The following is a 15,843-nucleotide window of genomic DNA, read 5'->3' as shown; positions in this document are numbered from 1 at the left end:
AAGTAATTATTAGATCAGAAGATTAGTTTCTACTGTGCATCCTAGTAGAAAAATCAACACTCCACTGCCCACAAAACAAAGACAAATAACTTGACTTGTTGTCTGCTATCTTTTGCAAGCAACCCTTTTTGTCCTCCTTGTCCATTATTCCTCATTGTCCTTTGCCTCCAAATACTCATACAAAGATAAGCTCCTCATAACCTCTATTAAACTGTTGCTCACTGGTGGGCTTCTCGTTTAGCCCTCTGTACTAAACCAACACTGTAACACCTTGATGTTAGCCCCTTCTTTGGCTAACAGACTTCTCTTCAAACCTTGTATTAGCCGTCCACAGTTCAGCAACCCTCCTTGTAGTCCTTTGTCCAACCAATCTATCGTACACCTACAGTAGCCTTTCCACAAGTTGTTAGGTCACTCGATCTCCCAAAAAAGACCCTTGACTGCCTTATTTTTGAAGTCTAAGGCCCTCGGCCTGCCTAGAAATGATATTGGTCATTTTTGTCTTGTCCTAAGGCCTCTAGACCTGCCTAGGCACAAATCTTGACCTCTCCTCCTATAGACAGAACTAGGCCTCTCTTAGACAGAACTCGACATCCACCAAACAAATTAGCTTCCAAACTCGCTTCTCTTGAAAAACTATCTCCTTGCTCGGTTATCTCTCTAGGCTACAGCTTCTTTAGGGCAAGTGTTCTCAACAAGATGTAGTCCTTCACTCTTGTGATTTGGCCGCTCAATTGGCCTCCTATATAAACTTGTTCAAGTGGTGGAAACCCCAAAAGTCATGTCCCTTGGCCTTGTTGGCCGACCTGAGCCTACATGACTCAAAATCAAAATTAATTCATTTTCTTGGTTTTAAGACCACACTCTGGGTCCAAAACCCACAAGATTGGTTACTTTGCCCACAAACACATCTTTTTGTGGGTTTTCTCCTCACATGTCAAGCACCCAGGACTTGTGGGGGTACCTCCCAAGCTACATAATTTTCAACAGCCCCAATCACCCCCCTTACTCCAACAAGGTTATTCTCATTGATCTTTACCCTAGTAGACTCCATCAAGCCCATTTAGGACAAAGTAGTAGTCATAGAAGTGTTGATCAACCTTCTTTATTACTAATTTTTTCTTTCTTTCTTTTCCTAGATACCTAGGGCTAGGCTAGAGTTTTATATGGAAATTTGCTAAAAAGTAAATTATGTTTAATGTTTTATTGCTATTAAAGTAGGAAATGCATAAAATAGATGTTACACAAGCAAAATTTAGCATCGTTGCATGTTAAACCCTCCTCTTTAGGGCTGACACCATTATCTTATATGTTGCATGTTTCAGCCATAAAATTCCATTAAAAACCCTAAAAATTTGGTATTTATTTGAAGGTCTTTCCTCCTTTGTTGATTATTCATTGAATGACCTTTTCTTTTCGCTATAATATGACATCACTTGTCATATCATTGAAAATCTGCAAAACCTTTGGTTATAATATATAACAACCCGCTCATTGGTCTAGGAATAAAGTACCCAAACTTTGGCATAGATTAGTTGGGCCTTCTAGGCTCCACCAATACTATATCCCAATTAGTAGATCCCATATCCACTCACCTTGATCCATCCTCATTGAATGTCCTTTAGGTGAGCATTTAGGGAAGCCTCCCTTGTGGTCAAATACAACCAAAGAGCAGGAAAAAGGTTGTTGAGGTGACAACGGCAACCAATTCTCTTGTTGCCCTAAGATGTAGTTTTGCCAAGTGGGGCTTTGCACTAGGCCCACTAGATTTTGTGGCAATAGGGACCAACTGCAAGTCCTAGGTGAATTTGGCAGAATATATAACCCCCCAACGGCATCATCTTATCCAAAGGATTGTCTTTATGAGTTGTGAGACATACTAGCTTCATTGCAATAAATTCCCATGTTGGGGAATTTCCTGCTTGTACATATTGGTTGGAGAAATTAACCAAAAACATGATGGAAATAGAAATGAAGCCAAAGTGGTTGTGCAGCACTGGAGATAATTTGTGATTCTCAGCAAAATGGAACCTGCCATAAATAGATGCAAAAAAATTAAAAACCAAAAAAACCAACTTGCAAGGCAATGAATTAAGCTACATAACACCGTTAAAGACAAATCATAGAACATAATGTTCCAAACTTAAATAAATAGTGATATGCAAAGCAAAAACGATTTACAACACAAAAATTTTAAACAATCAGCAAATGCTCATAAAAACTCTGGAATTAAGAACCAGTTGAGCCATTTTATTTTTTTTTCTCGGTAAAAAAACTAATCTATTATATGTACACAGGTCGAAAATACATCATGGCGAAACCAGTGAGAGACAGGCTTTGGGCATAACACCCGAGAGCCGATAATGCACCAAACACAAAAACAAGATCTCGCCCACGCAGGGGCACCAGACTAAGACTGAGACTGACCACAGTAGCAAGCCCGCGCAGGGGCAACAAACTAAAAACCAAGGCTGACCATAGGAGCAAGCCCACGCAGGGGCATCAGACAAAAAGGAGATTGACCATCCATTTCCTCCCTCGCAGGGGAGACTGTTCTTGCCCAATCCATTAACAAAAATTCCGAAACAAAGATGACAATACAGAAAACGAAAGAGACCATAACTGAACCAGATACAAATAGCCGATAAGACCAGTAGACCAGGCAAAAAGCCAAAAGAACCTTGAGTGCGGGCGCCTTCATTCATCCATTTACTCTTCCTCAATTCGGCACCACCCATAGGTTTCTCTTTCAGCATCAGTAGGAAATGTCGCCACCTCTTCCCCAGTGTCCGTCTTTTGAACGTTCTGAGTTTGCTTAGCATTTTCCGAGTCTGAAGTCGGTCCCTTTGCCTCTTGCTCCTTATCAGATTCCGGAGCCTGCACTGCTTGCCCTGGGTTGACATTCATCCGTTGCCTTTGTTCATCCATGGAGTCGTCGTCGTCTTGAGCATTTTCAACAAACAGGATAGAAACATGTGTGTTGATCCTTGGATTATTTGTGGAGCTGGTGAAATTGAAGATGGTGGAGCCAAAGGCTGGCAAGGTAGTCGAGCCTGAGGCCCCTGCATCCATGAATTGACTGGAGTGTAGGGGGTTGGCTCCATTAGAGCTAGCAAGATTGCAGTGGCAACAATGGCCGACACTATCCCCTTCATTCCTGCGAGAGACCCCCCCTCTGGAAGTGCCTCGACGGCTAAGCATACGCTGTCGAGGTCTCACCATTGAGGGACGAGAATTCCAACAAGCCGCGAGTTGAACCAGACTTTCTGCTATCGGAGTCGAACGAGTGGTGAGCCCGTCCGTCTGAGAAGGTATCACTACGAAGACGGAGAGGCCAGTCATCTGCATAACCACCAACATTCCCTGCTCATACGCTGTTTTATTCCCATCCTCCTCACCTACCTTGCTCGGGATCACATCCGCCATTACTGTTGCCATCCGCTGGGCCGAATAACTTCTCCAGGCATTTACTATCCCCTGCCTCTTTGCCTTAAATCGCCTGCGTCCTTTCCTGCTGTTTGCTGTGGGTGCCACGTGATGGCTGAAGGTCGGCATGTGTCCAGCCACCCACGCCTGTCCCGTCTCACATATCACCCGCATCCGAGGAGTTGAGCCATTTTATTAATCAATGGAGCAAGTACAATATCATGGAGGAATGCACCTGGCCTTGCCTCAATGGCAAGCGTGACAAAACCCAGGTGATAATACAATGATCTCGAACGCTAGAAATGACTGCTCCTCTAATGCTCTGCGCTGCCTAGAAAACTTCACTGTTGCTTGGAAAGCTATGTTGCATGAAACTTCTAGGAACCCGACGTTTCGAGACGTACTCGTACCCGAAACTCCGAAACTCGACCATTATGTAATCATCTATGAGAGTTAATATAGACTTGGTTTTCCTTCTAAATTGTCATCTATGGGTCTTAGTCCCTTTTTTCTTGCAAGATAATGTGTTATTCATTTATTTTTAAATTTATTTTTATATATATAAACATATATGACGTTTCAGCTAGCGTTTTGGCCGACGTTTCCATTTTTGGGAGGTGACATTTCTAAGCGTACCCATTCGTAAACTCTAAAACCTTTCGGCGCTTGTGGAAAGGGACTGCAAGAAACTCCTACTCCGATGCTCAGAAAATGATGAAACTTCAGTCACAAACTCCTTGGCCAAAACCCACAAAAACCCAAAAATGGTTTGACCTGATTTGGACTTCCCAAAATCAACCCCCAAAGGCACTATTTAACCCCCAGCAATTCTACATTGTCTGCTGCAAAGATACGGCTTAAAACCTCACCTCCAATGCTAAGAAAATTATGAAACTTTATATTTGGGACCCTTGTCAAAAACCCAAAAAGGATTTTAGTTGGTTTAGACTTCTGAAATTCGACCCTCTTGGAGCCCAACCTTAGCTACAACTGCAAAACTCGGCTTGCTGGAAACTGCCTGTAAATCCTCCCAAAAATGCCCCCAAAGTGTTGCACTGGCCTTTTCTACGCAATCCCTGACTTCCCGAGTGAGCTCTTGGCCTAAGACACCTGCTCCTAAGCTCCACGAAAAACCATTGAGTGGCCTCTGCACTGTCCCCTAGCCCAGTGATTTGAACTGCTAGAATGTTGGCTCTTCTGGCTGTAAAACTCAACAAGAATGTTGGTCTATTGCTGCTACCTCAGCTCTCTAACTCTCTAGCAAACAATCTGATCTCTGTTGGCCTCTATCTTCCTCTGCGTATTCTCTAGCTACCTAGAAATACACACTCCCTACTCTGCGTTGGTTGGTAGGGCTATGTCACTGCCCCGGAAATCCTAAAATCCTTGTAGAACTGCCTATCTAGGGCAGGCACGGATAGTCTCCCGAAATAGAGGTTGAATCTCCCGCTTGAGAGATTCGTGGCTAAACAGCCGGTTGACTCAGCGAAACAACAGAGTGAATAGTCAAGTGATTTTGTTTGCAAGATGTATGAAAAATGAATCCCAAAATGAGAGTTTCTCCCTCCTTACAACTCCTTGGGCCTCCCTCCTTATAACTCCTTGGGCCTCTTGGGGGCCCCTCCATCCACCTATTCGACTTTATCTCCAAGCTATTCGAATGGGCCAATTCGAATTCCCATGTGGGTGGCCCCCACATTCCACAAGCAACCAAATTAAGTCGAATTGCCTCCTAAGTCCCTAAGTCGAAAATGATGGGTTCTCTTCCTTAGCCAAAATTGTGCAAAATTGTGTAGGAGCACCCTATTACAAATGTGTTTGAGAAGGGACATGACATAGAAGTCCAGAACAACCTTGAACACCAAGGCATTTGTCCCTAAAAAGATTTAGGTTTCCCAGTGTCTTACAAATTGAGTTTCAACAGAGCTTCAAAAGCAGAACCCAACTATGCAGGAGGAGATGATGCATTATAAGGAAATGTAACCTTGATCTATACTGTTTGTTTATGCCATGGCTTCAACAATTGGGCAGATTTTTAAGATTTAATATCAAGGTTGGAGCTTTGCCTAACCATTGGGGTGTGATCTTGGTCTATACTATATTATATTAAATTAGGTGCCCCAAAATTGAGGCAAGGCTGAGGCTATCCCTAACCATGGGAATTAAGGAGCTACTCCATAAGAATAATGGGAAGTAGAGAAAAGAGAACTAAAATCCAAAATATCAAGGAAGAAGATGAACAACTTATCAACCAATAGAAGATGGTAGAAAAAAAGTTTGATATAGAAATGAGTTTGCACATCACATGGCTAATGAGGTATCGCTCCTAATCAATGTTACCAGACTCAGAATCAGCAAAAAATCGGTGAGGCAAAAATAGTGAAGAGTTTGAATCAGATCGGGAATAAATCAGGAAAAACTCAACAAGTACAAAAAATAAAGATATACAAATAGATGTCCAACAGCTTCAGTGGATCATCTTAGATGGATTACTTCATCCCCCTGTAGTTTTGTTTGTCACTTGCAGTCATTTGGTAGAGGAGAAACTAGCTCAAACAGGCAGAAAAAATGACAAAAAACCAACAATAATTGCATTTACAAACAAGCCCTTCACTAATGATTTGAAATCACAATTAGTAACAAAATCAGGTGTTTGAATCACTAAGCTTTGGATCAGCTCTTTTGGAGGCCAATCTGATTTAAACTCAGAAAATTGTGATTTAGAGTGCAAATCATGTTTCGTTGATCCTAACTACAAACAAAAGCTAATAAATCAAACACAATAATAGAATGACAAAGAAATATCTAATCAAGCCTGTTGATGCAAAATCTAGCAGGACTTGGAGAGGGGTACCCTATAGGGCTATTACTAAACCAAGTGACTACAATGGGGTAATGGCCCACTGTAACCACAGCCAAAACACCCTACTCTTTATGGACTTTCACCAATGGGAGGAGTCCTAAGTACAAGGCTCCAATCAATGAATGAAGGCAATTCGCTTTCCTTATAGAGACCAAGGATGGCCAAAGGTCAAGGTAAGAAGAAAGGGCTTCCTACAATGTTTTTCAACAAGTACAAGGCACACAAAACCCTCAAAAATCCCCTAAGATGAAGCTAAAACCAAACTAAGGTTTACCCCAGGGCAAAGAAATTTATGGACGAAATTGAAATGAATGCCCACAAAAAGGAAGGATTTTGTGGCAACCACTACCTTATTGATGTTTAGACTCTCCAACACCAAAATTTCTTCTTCCCTAGGAATTCATACCAAGCCCTAGCTTAGTCGCTTGGCCTTAAACGGGCCAAATTCATACGAGAGAGAAGGAGAAAATTTATGGATAAAAAGTTGAGTTGATCACCAACAAGGAAGGCCATTGCCTAATCCTAGGGCCAATGGAATCTATGGGTTCTTAAAATTGATTTGATCTTACAAGGGAGTAAGGATATTTTGATGTCCTAGCATCAAAACCCTAACAATCACCTTTGTGAGGGATCAAACTTCACTTGGGAGAGCTAACATGAGATCACCAAGGGGATTGCCATTCACATATCATACTATGAGTAATCCATGCAATAATATGTTGATTTGATCTTACAAGGGAGTAAGGATATTTTGATGTCCTAGCATCAAAACCCTAACAATCACCTTTGTGAGGGATCAAACTTCACTTGGGAGAGCTAACATGAGATCACCAAGGGGATTGCCATTCACATATCATACTATGAGTAATCCATGCAATAATATGACCTAGTTTTCATTCAATTGATATTCAACAAAATTAGTGCAAAAAAAATAACCTGGATCATTAATTCATTCCATACATTAGATATGAAATCAGAAATTTACAATAAACATGGCACTTACAAGACAATATGCATGAAACAATCCAATTATCGATCCAAGGTGACTTCTCCAAAGACAAGAACAAATGCTCAAGACAAATTTCGCTCCATAGATCACATCTTTCCCATTAGAACAAGAGGCCGAAATCTCCAAAGAGGTCGAATTCACAAGTCCAAGTGATGAAGAATTTACAAATGATCCTCTCCTCTATTTATATGAAGCATAATGCCTAATTAGCCTAAAATCCCCTAGGAAAACAAGTAAAGTCACAATGATGCATTGAGTTACAAGCCAAACCACTAGCTTAGATCAAAAATCACATGATTTTCCCACACATGCAAGCTGTAGGGCTGAAAATGTTGACATCATCCATGCGTTGAGCTCTATGTGGCATTCGTTGAGGCTTTTGAGAGTGAATAAAGGTGTAGAAGCCTCTAAAACATCCCCTGAGGGTTGGCCCTCAAGTCTCTATCAAAACTCCTCTGTGGACCCCAAAATCCAACTTGTGGCACCAAAGGTGGTCTCATCAATGTTGCAAACATCCCGATTTTATCTCGATTTTATCTTGATTTCATGATTTTTTGGCCTAGCCGATGTTTGTCGATTTTTACAGATATTTTGTTGTATCTTAATTTTGTCGATGTTTACCGACTTTTACTTATATTTTCGGGATTGTTATGATTTTTTGGTTTTCCAAACCCTTGTTGATGTTATCTCGGTGTCGATGTTTGCAACATTGGGCCTCATGGGTCTCCAAATGGTCATAGTGTTAGTCTCTGCTCCAACATTGAGGGCTTCCAAGGTGGTGCTAGCCCTCCCATGTCTCAAGGAGTGATACCATCCTCATTTGGGCCTTGGATCAACTACCATCCCTCACAAAGTGCTAAGGCGGACTAGGGGCATGCTGAGTCCAGGTGCATCATCTCAAAAAGCCATCAAATGTAGGGAAAAGTGCCTGAACGCTCTAGGTGCTCGAGGTGCCCAAGGGTCTGTGTGGTGCTCTGTTGCTGCTAGGAGTCCCATGGCTCTCAACGCTTTAGTTGTGGGTGTCAATATGCTACTTTGGAGGCTTGGGTACCTGTGGGTGAGGGACCCAGGTCATGGCTATGGAACCACCTGACAATCACAACAATAAAGTCTAATGCAAGCAACTAGTCATTAGGTACAACAATCATTTTTGCATCTAAGTGAACCAAATCTTGAATGTAAAGGGCTATTTAACACTTCAAATAAAGCTTTCCTTCTGAAATTGAGTCTTTGAACTCGCAATGCTTCCTCCCTAGGTAGGAGTGGCTAAAGGACAACCCTATTAGGTGTTTTCAAACCCCAAGGGGAAGTAACATTTCCTCAGTCCATCTTTCAATCAATAGGTGTTATGTGAACAATGATGGTAATGGAGGGGAGAAGACTTCATGTTGATTTTTGATAGCTTGTGAGGTACTCTAAGCCCTAGGGTTCGGGGTTTGGATGTTGGAAGGCCACAAAGTCATTTGTGGGTTTGGAACCCAAGGTTGGGGTTTTGCACCCATCGATGTTTGGGCCAAAACCATGGACATGGACATGTGATGGATGGAGATGATAGAGTGCGTTAAGGAAAATCCAACAAAACGAGAATCGTCGGATTTCGAGTTGTCTACAATGAGATATGAATTTTTGAAGTTGATAATGGTTTTTTGGACATTCAAATCATGTAGGCTTCAAGTGAAATGTCCAAAAGACATGTCTATTGGAGCCCTCATATTTCATACAAATATGAGGTGAGTTAGAGACATTTTTATCCATCCAAATGTGCATCTATCTCTTTGTAAACACATCTGAGGCAGCGAATTTTTGGAGAAAGAAGGCTTTGGGCATGGTATTCTTCCTACTACAGGTTCGAGTTTACCTCAGGTAAAGGCTGCAGACATAAGGTGGTTTCTGAGTTGAGTTTTGGTGTGATTTAAGGGTGGTTCTTCTCCTCAAAGCAGGCCGCAATTCTTCCATGTTTGGTATAAGTAGGTTGCAGGCTAAACTCCTTGGACATGGGGTCATAAACTGGAACAATAGTTCAAGTTAGCCACAGACCTGATCTTCCTTGGAACAGGGGGTTGTAAGGCTGGAACAATAGTTCAACTTAGCCACAGACCTGATCTTCCTTGGAGTAGGGGGATGTGAGGGGTTATTTGGGGCTGGTATTAGCCCAGAACAATAGAGAATTCTGGGCAGAATTGATTGGAGGTAAGCCGTAGTTGTGGGAGAAGGTTTGGACGTGAAGGAAGTGTGTTGTTGTGGTGTGTCAATAGCCCTATCCAATAGCACAAACCTACAGCAGACTACAGTAGCCTATGAAGAAGCAAGGTATGTGTTTATGATGGTTTTGTGTTGCGATAGATTGCTAGTTGGGTGGTGTCCAAGTGTGGACAGTTTGTGCAGCCTATGGGAGCCAATTGGAAGGCTTAACTTGGTGCTTAGAAGCCTTTCCTAGGAGCAGATTTCACAGTGGAGTTGTGACAGTTGTATTGGGCACTTATTGGTTGGTGGAGGGCAACAAGAAAGTGTCCAAAGTAGCCCTAGATCAGCGTGACAAGAAGGACATTGACAATTGTGCGTTGGGTGAAGATTGGAGCCTAATGTGTAGCTCTTTGATGGACAAAAGAAGCTACTAGATTGCCAGATTGGAGCTCAGGCATTGGCCAGCCTAGAGGACCAAATTGGATCAGCCTGTGTTCATTGTAGCAGAAGTGACTTGCAGCAGTGATAGGCAACAACCCTCTTGGAGTCTCTATGTGTTGTTTCTTGATGGACTAAAGGGCAGCTGGAGAGAAGATTGCAAGCAAAGGACTAACAGGACAAGATACAACATATATGTTGAGCTTGTAGCGAGATTGTCATTGTATCTTGTATTCTTGTACTTGTAAATATTTGAGGGCCATTATCCCTTGTATGGGAGCCCTAGACAGTTGTATTATATGTTGATTAATATAACAAAGTTGGGTTGAAAATTTGTAAAAAGTTGTCGATAATTGTGCATCTGTGATTTACTGTTGTTTATATTTCACCGTGCAAAGTAGCTTTGTTGAGATTCTTGGTTTGGTAGCATCAGAGATTTTAAGATTCTAGCCTACCACCAGAGTCATGGAAATTCAACACTTTGTGTCAAATTTATTATGTGTGTATGCTTTATTTTCTCAGTTCCAGTTTTTATTTTCTGCAACATTTTTATTGGGAAGAAATTGCAGTGTGATTTATTCATTATTTTGTGGTAACAAAATAAACTACATAATCAATCAGTTAGAAGAATAAATTCCAATTGTTGCATATCAAGGAATTTTCACATGGGATCAGAGCAGTTTGAAGACAGATTGAAGGCTTAGTATCGAGAAGGAAAAATTGTGCAGGTTAAAAGGGAGTTCTGAGCGCAGTTTTCAAGATCTGCACAGGCCAGCGAAAGCAATTCGAATTGTTGGGCAAGAAATTCGATTTCCAAATCCATACAGGAGGAAGAGTTCGATTTGCCTAGTAGCAGTTCCAGCAGGAAAAACAATTCTAATGGAGCAGATCTGGGCACATTGATTTTGCAGCAAATTTCGCAGTAGCAGATTAGCGTCAGGTGGAAGAGAAAAGCACATTGTAGAGGAATTTCCTGAATTTTTCAAAGGGTTTCCAAATCCATTTTTCAGGAGGAGATTTGTGATTTCCAATTGCAATAGGTCATAGCAGTTTTGCCAGTCAACCAGTGCGAGTTTCAGGTACAGCAGATCATGTGCTAGATTTCGGAAAAGGACTTCCAAAAGGTTGAGTGAGTTGCCCAATTGAGGTAGCAGACAGAGTGAATACCGGAGTAGGGATATCCTGAGGCAATCAATAATAGATTTGTGCATTCCAGAAGGAAGTGCGAGTAGCAAAGAGAAGTTGAGCAAGAAAGTGAGGAGATTCCTATTTATTTCCCATTTTTTGAGTTTCGCAGATTTTGCAACTTTCCAAATATGGTCATACGAGATTGCCAGAAGAAGTCGTGCAAGTTAGCCAGAATGCAGATTTTGGCAGCAAATTGACTTCCAGTTGTCGAGGATAGGTGTCGGAGGAAGTGCGAGCTATCTAGTGCAAGTTGCAAAGCGAAGAAGTGTCCCAGCCAAGGATAGCGCTCAAAGGGGGAAGAAAAGAAGAAGAAAGATATGTCGAAGATCAAATCCTTTAGATGTGGTGAGTTTGGCCACTACAGTACCCAGTGTCCCAAGAAGAAGAAGGACAAGAAGGAGAAGCAGGAGCAGGCAGCAGCTTTGGCAGAGATCGATAATTTGTCCAACAGGTTGGAGGACGAATTCGCTTTGTATGCAGCTATACCTCCAGGAGAGAGGTGGGGAGATCTTGAGCTCTAGTTCCCAAAGTTGCAAAGACTTGGGTAGGATCCATAGAGGACAGCATCAAACAAATGTTTCCTCACGGATCATTACCTTAGCTACAGGGGCCCACAACATTTCAGTAGCAGATGGATCAATGTTCAACATGGCACAGTCAGATCTTGAGGGACAGTTGCAGAACTAGTTGCAGTCAGTTATTGAGGGGCGCAAAACCAGTCAGGGCGCAGACAAATACTTAGTAGACAGTGCAGAGGCTAGTTGCAGTCAGAGACTCAGGAGACAGTTGCAGAGCGAAGACAGGGACACTGTTGATTCAGAGTGTTATTCTCAGTCACAATAGTTGCAGCAACAGTAGCAGCATGAGATCAGTTGCAGCACGGAGCAGTGTTGGCAATAGTACAGGATTATAGTGCAGTGTCAACAGTAGTGCAGATGCAATATGGTTCAACTAAAGGAGTGGCAGATGAATCGGAGTATGCACAGTAGCTTGGTGGGCAATGACAGGTCGTCACAGTTGTCAGACATCAATAGCGGGAGGGAAGATGTTATGAGAGAGAACACCTTCCTCACTAAGAGGGAGTGTTAGTTTTTGTAGCATCAGATAGGTGTTCTAGTCTCAACTTTGGTCAAAGAGCCTAAAAAACACAAGATCTCCAAAACCCATAAAAAGTTTCCGGAGAAAACACCCAGAGACAGCTCAATTAAATTAGTTGATCGATAATTAAAAAATTGCCTAAGTCTAACTTAGGGAAACCAATTAATTAAAGAGAATTAATTGAGAAAAGTGAGAATGCTCTAGAAACTCACACGGATTGAGTTTGAGATGATCTCAGTCGTTGATGGGGATCTAATCATGGTCATTGGTTCACCAACGAGAGATTATAAGAGCAGGACGATGGGATGGAGATAGACACATCCAGCTAATTGGTGATATAGGCAGATCGAATTTCCCAAAGAGCAGAGATTCAGCCAAGAAGAGAATTTGAGCCAAAGATCAGTAGCAGAGGTAGGGTGATCCGATGGAGTTTTCCAATGCTGGAAAAGTCAGCCAGAGGGGGTCGAACTTATTCCACAAGAGGTTGCGCAAGGGCTTGCGCAGAGCCTCAAAAAGGCAGTTCGATTTAGCCATAGGAGAGGTCGATTCAGTTGCTGGAGACCAAGATAATTTTTCACAAGGCCGGAGAATCACTTTCAAAGGCTGCAACAAGCAGGACATTTGCTTCAAAGTCAGATCTGGCGAGTGCGTGTGAGGGACTGCGCAAGGGTATTCCAAGGCAAGTTTCTGTGGCTAGTTTATTGCAGGATTGCTTGTGGAGAAGGGAAAAATTCCCTTGATAGTTTTACCAGTGATTTCTCAAGAGAAGATTACTAGTTTGGCATCCAATTTATTATACTCAGATTTTTTTGCTAAAGAATAATAATAAAACCCTCATCTGATGCATCGATTTTCCCACATTGGGTTTTTCCAGGTACTTTTGTCCAAAAATAACAGTTTTAATTTTATTTTGTGCACTCTATTTTCTCAGTTCCATTTTTTATTTTATGCGGCGTTTTTATTATGAAGAAATTGCAGTGTGATTTATTCGTTATTTTTTCGTAACAAAATAAACCGCATAATTACTCTGTTAGAAGAATAATTTACACTTGTTGCATTTCGAGGAATTTTCACAGGAAAGTGGTAAGTATGGAATAGGGATAGATGGGGCAATGTTATCTCAATCATGGCTTCCCGAGTAGTGCCCCTTCCTAAACCCTATAGGCCATTAGGGGAGGTCCCATTGTACTAGGATTGAAAATTAACCCCCCATTTAAAGTGAGGGAACAAGACTACGGCCAAGACCCTTCTTTCTTCCAAGTCACCCAATAATCCATGTCAAATGCCCAAATACAAACAAGCATAAGCACCCGATTGCATAATGAATAAAGTACCTTTTGATTAGAAGCCCACCTTCCAACATGTGCTCTTGACAAATGGGCAGGGAGACATATGACTAATGTAGATGGCGGAGATATGAATGGCATGTCACATCGGCAACAAAGTGGCTCCCATGGGTTGTTGGTTGCTGGTTGGAAGAGATGAATAGGAGAAAAGCTTCTCCTAGAGGTCAACCACTTTTGGTGGGTGACAGGGTCAAAAAAATACACTTTTAAATGCCCTATCTTCTTTGTAGATAAAGATGATGTGACTAGGGCCAATGACTCAATAGTCTCCTAGCTACTCTACATGAACATGAAAAACAAGACCCTACAAAGAAAGGGCCCTAGAAGGAGCACCTCCACTAGCAATATCAACTATACCTTAGTAATTGAAATCAATACCCTTGCTAGGATTCCTAGAGGATAGACAAAGCAAGAGATTAATGAGCACTTACGAACTAACAAAGGAAGATAGGGGAGGAGTTATCTCACAACAATTCCCTTCCAAGTGGTAGAGTTCACCCTTCAGATGGATCAATTTGCTAGCATTGTAGAAGACTTGCATATCCACATTCAAACGTGAAGCACCAAAAAGTAACCAAAGGAGAAGAGTTTGAATTAACGCCAAATCACCTCAATGGGAAAATATTAAACAAGTTGTGCTCTCAATAGCCAATCAACAAATAATAGTGTGAAGGGGGAGCTCAACAACCCTCTCATTACAATAATACTTTTCTCTCCTTCGAACTAGCCTAGAAGATCTCAAAAAGACTTGTCCTCCAACTAATTACGAGGACAAAGTCAAAAAATACACAAAATATCATAGTAGTTATGCCACATGTACAATATTCCCCGAAGAGAGGCATACCTCCCATACAAAATTAGCAAAGTAGGGTCCCGGTCAAGGGAGGCTAACATCCCTCCATGATGCATGGCAATCACCACAAAAGTCTCCTCCAGATCTAACATCAAAACCAGCCAATGGTCTATGCAAGAGAGGGGAAAGGTCCACATGTATGGCATGTGGGAGGCTCCAAAAGGGGGTGGCTCCTCAAAAGTACCTCCTAACAGTCATAAGTGAGGTCAACAATGTGTAACCTCCTCCCAAAACATGCTAAACTCCTCCAACAAGCCTAGATGGGTCAAAGTAGTCCACATGTGCCAAGTAGATGCTCAAACAGCCAAATGATGCAACCTCCAAGGTGAGCTCCTCCATAGGTGCATATGTGCCTCCATAAATGGCAATATGGCCTGGCATGACAAGTCCATGTACAAGAAGAATAGCCTTCAAATGCCTAGGGCATTGTGAAGATGGGCACTCCAAAGTCTCTCTGCATAAAAATATGCAGAAGCCTCTCATGCTGTGGTTCCAAGCGATCTCAACTGTTAAATACATGTCATAAATTCCTAAGTGGTAGGGAGATAAGATAACCTAGGCCAAAGTGTGACCAATACATAGGGAGATCCATGCTTAAGTATAAAATAAGTGTGCTTTTTAGGTATGATAACCTTTACAATACATTACAAAAGCTCTTACATGAGGTAAAGTGGAAGTAACCTAGGGGTTCCCTAAGTCATGTGTCTTAACAGGTTTACTCCAAGACACCCATACACCAACTGTGGCCATAAATGATCTCCATGACATGGTTAGTAAGAGCCATAAGGGAAAGGACTATCTTGAAATGGGAACTAAGAGGACAGGCTGTGACAAACCACAAAGGGTTTAAACCGACCACCTAGTGAAAAAAACACATTACATAGATCACTAATCACTATCTAGTACATTAAATACGATAAAATGGTGACACTTTTGGTTGATCATGCTACATAATCCAAATTATCATGATGGCTCAACTTATCACAAAACCCTAGGCTTTGACATCATGTCAAGATGTGCATGATCATTGATATTGACTTATATGCTAAAACAAATATGGCAAAGAAAAAGAGGTATTCTAGAATCTAAAGTGAAATTGAGGGGTAACAAGTCCCAAATTAGGGCAACAAAGCAGCATGTTATGTTTGTAGTAAGTATAAAGCACATGAAGATATGTTTGATTACAGAAATGGTTCTGGTAGCTCATTGCAATGTATTTAGTTACCACAGCAATAATGACCAATCCACAAATATTATTTTTGTCAGTTATATTTTTTGTAAAAGAAAAAGCATAAATTAATGGGATAACGGAAATAAGGTTACAAAGTTGCATAGCACAAGGAGCCGATATAAAGCCTCCCTTGTTGTCTTGATTAGAAAAGAAAATATCATATATACAAGACTTACAAAGCAATGGTTGCATAAGCTACCCAATCCA

At 41.6% G+C, this 15,843-nt stretch overlaps 1 protein-coding gene across 2 annotated transcripts in view; it reads right to left on the bottom strand.

Annotated features, from left to right (window-relative positions):
- Positions 1-15,843, bottom strand: part of LOC149180371 (protein EIN6 ENHANCER-like) — a 159,621-nt gene that overhangs the window by 121,813 nt on the left and 21,965 nt on the right. The window lies entirely within an intron of this gene.

This window comes from Pinus tabuliformis, chromosome 3_2 (genome assembly GCF_031772625.1).
Source record: "Pinus tabuliformis cultivar Carrire ecotype Pingquan chromosome 3_2, CPIR1, whole genome shotgun sequence".
Classification (NCBI taxonomy): domain Eukaryota; kingdom Viridiplantae; phylum Streptophyta; class Pinopsida; order Pinales; family Pinaceae; genus Pinus; species Pinus tabuliformis.
Note: the sequence above shows the minus strand (reverse complement) of the source record. Positions and strands in the feature narration are given on the sequence as shown.